The sequence below is a fragment of the Kryptolebias marmoratus genome, linkage group LG22 (assembly GCF_001649575.2).
Source record: "Kryptolebias marmoratus isolate JLee-2015 linkage group LG22, ASM164957v2, whole genome shotgun sequence".
NCBI lineage: Eukaryota > Metazoa > Chordata > Actinopteri > Cyprinodontiformes > Rivulidae > Kryptolebias > Kryptolebias marmoratus.
The window spans coordinates 25,294,830-25,299,962 of NC_051451.1; positions in this window are offsets into that span (position 1 = coordinate 25,294,830).

Below are 5,133 nucleotides of genomic sequence, written 5' to 3' on the forward strand. Positions count from 1 at the left end.
ATAGAGCTTTGAGCAGCGTTTGTGGACGGCACGGTGAGCTGTGTTTACAGACAGTGTTCCTGAGCAGAACCAGAACCAGCCTTGAACTTTGACCTCAGAGGATTCTCCAGATCCTTTAGATATTTTATTATTGTGGGATTATGGGATATTCAGAGTCTTCCCTGATTTCCATTAGAGAACCTGTTGATAATTAACCTAATTAGTTAGAAAACTTACTTCCACAGCCTTTTGTTGCCCTTATTCCAACTTTTTTTTTTTTTTTGAGATATTGCTGCCATAAAATTTCAAATTTCTTAGTTTCATCATTTTGAAGTTTACTGTTCTCCATTGTGAGTAAAATTTGCAAATCATTGCGTTCTAGTTTTAATTGCATTTTACACGATGTCTCAACTTTTTTTATTTTTTAGAATTGGGGTTGTAGAAAATCTACCATAAGCCACTTTTCTTTTTGTTATTTCCAGTTGGAGGGTTGAAGGAAGCTATGCACTTCCAGAGTGATGTCTGTTACTCAACACAGTTTATATTTGTATCGCTCCGTTAACAGAGACGTGTATTTTCCTGGTAGAAAAATACATCTAACAAAACTATTGTATATATAAAGCCCATAAAATGGTGCTTTTGAATTGTACTTGAAAAGAGTAATTGTGTGAATCGATACTTTGGTTGGGACGTTGCAGATTTAGCTTTTTTTTCCACTATGTTAATAAGAATTATGGTCCTAAACGAAACCCCAGTTAAGCTTTTTGTTTACTTGAAAATGCAATTAATATAAAATATTATAAGCTTTGGAGATTGTATGTGCAACACTCTGCAGTGCTAAGAAACTGAATAAATTCATATTACTTGATATTTATATTTGTTTGTAATTATTTTGTAATCATATTAGTTTACACGTCTTGTAGAAATTTTAAATTCTTTTTTTTTCCCCATAACGTTTTCTGTAAATAAACCTTTTAGGCTTGGATTAGAAAAAGGCACAGCTGTATTCATCTTTTTGGACGTGTCTTTTGTGCAGCAGAACTGCGTAAAGCTAATTCTGCGGCGTTCGACGGAAGAAACGCCTCCGTGTCGGACCACATGCTGGTGACATCCAGCCGGTTTGCCTCTCAGGTGGAGCGTGCCGCAGCCGTTTGACGCCACCAGTGTGCAGAATGCATCTGAGAGGTCAGGAGTATCACATTTAACTGAGGAGATGCTGTGCGTGTTTGTTTTTATTCCACGGCCACCTGACCCTGGTTTGAGCTTTAAAGTCCATTCAAATGTTACCTTGCTCCTAACCCGGGTCTCCACTCTCCATCGGCATGATTAGGTGTTATTACAGAGCAGGCGCTTTTCATCAAAGCTAATCAGTGCCGCAAAGAGAACCTTCCCCTTCAAACATCATGTCTCTGTGCTGCTTTGAAAACAGATCCTGGGTCCGGAGCCGTTTAAGGTGTATCCAGTGCCTTACACTCAGCAGAGCTCTTAAATGCAAAACAGACACGAAGCAAATAAAGATCAAAGGCTGCAGCCTCGCCTGTCCTCACATGCCAAGCGGTGCTGTCACCGGGAGCCGCGGCATGCAGCTCTGCACGCTGACCGCCCTTCACCTCGGCGAACGCTCGAACGTCGAGATCATTCAGGAACGAGTCTCTGCCTCTCAGAGTTCTGGGAACACGTGGTCCTTCACTCCAAACGTTAATCAGCGATAGACGGGCATCCAGTGGCTACTTCCTGCAGGTTTAATTAAAACTTGTCCTGTGGCTCGTGAGATATTCTGGTATTAGACAGACATCGGCGGGTGGGAAGGTAATACTTTCTGCAGAATGGTATCAAATGTCTAAAAGAAGCAGAGAATTCGGCTACGAGCGTCCTGACAGCCGAGCAAGGCACCGTGCACAGGTTCTGTTTGCTCAGCTGTAAACCCAGGAATATTTGACCCCTGACCTCCACAACCCTCTCCTCCCCTGTGTGGCTGTGCCAAAGATGTGAGCCCCAGTGGCACCCCCCCTCCGCCCATCCACTGTTTTGTCAGCGAAGTGTTGGGGGGGTGGGCAGGTGCTTGTCCGGGTCAGCCCTTTCAGATTAGAAGCCCAAAGAAAAATCTTTTAATTATCTGTGCCGTGCGGTGTTGTGGCCCAGACGCTTCCTGCATCGTGCGCTCCACCACCCATAAAGCGAGTGGAAGAAAGTGAAGGAGACACTAAAAATGGCTGCAGTGCACCGCAGGACAAAAAGATGTGTGATTACCGCCAGGCAACCTGCTCATTTACCTACCGGAGGGTTCACAGTGAGCTCCAGAAACGTCTCACATCCTCGACCTTCGCACGTTCAGAATCGCTTTCTTCTTCTGCTCGAACCCGTTTGTTTTCACGTTGTGAGAATGCTGAGTCAGCGTTCATTCTGCGATCGCTCGGTGGTTCAAGCCCAGGTTGCGTTAGGAGGAGCGTCCGGCGTGAAATAATCACAAAATCTTTTATTTAGTTCGCTCGCTGTGGTAGCAGCCGAAACAACAACATGCACCAAAACGTTCAGCTCATTCAGGACATGGGAGCTTAAACTTTTGTACGTTTAAAAATATATAATTGTTTACAAACAGTTTCTGACAGAAATACATGGAGATCTCTTCAATGTCTTTAAAAACATTAGACTCTAAAATCTGCTTCAGCAAACTGTCTCTGTCTTTGTCTTCTTATCTTCGGCTACTTTTTGTTTTAGCTGATGTTCTGCTACTTTTAGCTATGAGCTACATTCTGCAACTTTTAGCTTTTAGTTACCATTCTGCTAGTTGTTTTTAGCAACTGTTCTGTTTTTAGCTAGCCTTTTGCTGCTTTTGGCTAGTCCTTTGATACTTTTAGCTCCTAGTTAGTCTTTTAAAACATTTAGCTAGCTTTTTGCTACTTTGAGCTTTAGATAACCTTTTAACACTTTTAGCTTTAAGGTAAGATTTTGCTACCTTTAGCTTTCAGCTAGCTTTTTGATACTCTTAGCTTTAGCTAGCCTTTTGCTTATTTTAGTTTTCATCCAGTCTTTTGCTACTTTAAGCTATGGTTTTTATTACCTTTGGCTAGCCTTTTGCTGCTTTTAGTTAGCCTTTTGCTACTTTTAACTAGTGTTTTGCTTCCTTTAGCCTTAACAACTCTTCTTCAGCATATTTTGGCAGTCATTCGGCGCTCAGAACTCGCTGTGTTTTCGCAGAAAATGTGATTCTCCTGTTGCCAGTGAGCTCTCGTGTGCTTTTTGTTTGTGTGGAGAAATCCCAGAGGCAGCTTGGTCAAACCTGGGTTTTAAACCGTGTAAGCACATTGGACATAATTTCCTTCTCAAAACAAAAATAGAGGCAAAACACCAGAAATCATATCTTAGTGATGCTTAATGAGCCCTTTCGAAACTTTGACAATATACCACTAATATGGAGCTTTGCTGTGTTTGAAACAAACCAGAATGGAATCCTGGAAATAGCAACACAAAAGCCAGTTTCCTCGTGCACGCTTTGCCTGCCCTTTTCTGCAACCCCGCGCCAGTGACACACCAACTTTGCGTCCGCGCCTCGGGACAATAATCACAGCTGCTGCAGCTGTTGGACTGGTGCAGGTAAGAGAGGGGAGGTGAAAAATGAGTGTGCACGAGTAACTGCTCGCTCTGCAGACACGTGGAGCCTGTCTGGAGAACAGATAGAGAGTGGGGGGTGGGGGTATGTCATCAATCTGAGCTGTTTCAAAATAAAAGCTGAGCTCCTTTCCATTTGATCCTTGCAGCTCAGGAAGACGCCGCTGAGATAAATACTCCCGCTGCAGACTTTGATTTTTCCATTAAGTCGTGCTTTAACTCGGGGGAGGCACAGAAGGTGAAATAAAAAAAAAAAAGGGAGTTGAACTGAGTTTGATGGTGATAAAACAAAGAAAGTACCTGTGTGATTTACAGCAGGTACCTGAGGGTGTTGCTGTTGACTCAAGACGGCGAAAGATGTCCGTAAAGGAATTCTGTGTGAACAGGGAACCAACTAGGTGGTTGGAAGTAGCGCCTCGGGGGGGGGGGAACGTGCCGGGGCCTGCTGCTCCATAAAGACGAGCCCTGCACCCAGCCAGCTGTGCAGCACACAGGCCTGCAGGAATGAGGGCTCCATGAATGGCTTTCTCTGTGTGACAATGACTGCAGCACTCAGCCGGGAGGGAATGGTCAGAGGTCCCTGCTTACGGACGAGCTGCACCGAGCATATATGTGTGTGTGTGAGAGAGAGAGAGTGTGTACACTGAGAAATTACTTAGGAATGTGTGGATACATGCCAGAGAAAGAATTTGAGTCACATTCAAAGGAACCTTACTCTCCTCGCCCTCTGAAGAAATATCACAACCCCATCAAAAGGCCTGGCCTGACAGCCACGCTGAATGGAACTAATGGAAGTCTTGTGCGTTGGCTTAACTCTGATACGGGAGGAATAGATTAGATGATTTCCAGAAGATGGACTTTTCCTCGGACAGCAGGAGAGCAATTGTTCGGCCGGTGAACCAACCTTCAACCCCGATCCTGAAAAACGTTGGGACGTTGTTTAAAAGTGTAAAAATAAAAAGCAGAACGCAACGATTCACACATTTCATAAACTCATATTTTATTAACAGTGGAACATAGCAAACATTTCAAAGGTTGAAACAGAAATTGTACCATTTTTTTTTGAAAAAATAAGATCATTTAAAATTTTATGGCAGCTACTTTTTACCAAAAAAAGTGGTTCCAGATGTTCTCCTCTGTGCAGCATCTCCATCAGTCCGTGAACATCTGGACCTGAGGTCGTCCCATTCTATCTGTTCAACAGTCCTGGATGGGAGCAGATCCTTTCCAGAGGCACTAATGCACCCCCATACCATCAGAGAGGCAGGCTGACCTCAGAACAGTTCTCCTCTTTGGTCCAGAGGAGACACATCTGTTCACATCTGGCTTCTTCTTTGCCTGATAGAGCTTTGAGCAGCGTTTGTGGACGGCACGGTGAGCTGTGTTTACAGACAGTGTTCCTGAGCAGAACCAGAACCAGAACCAGAACCAGAACCTGAACCGATGATATTAAGAACTGTAGACGATGATAAATTCGGTCTTCCCAATCTTCTGTTGAGGAACATTATTCTAAAGTTATTTAAATATTTTTAGACAGTTTTTTTC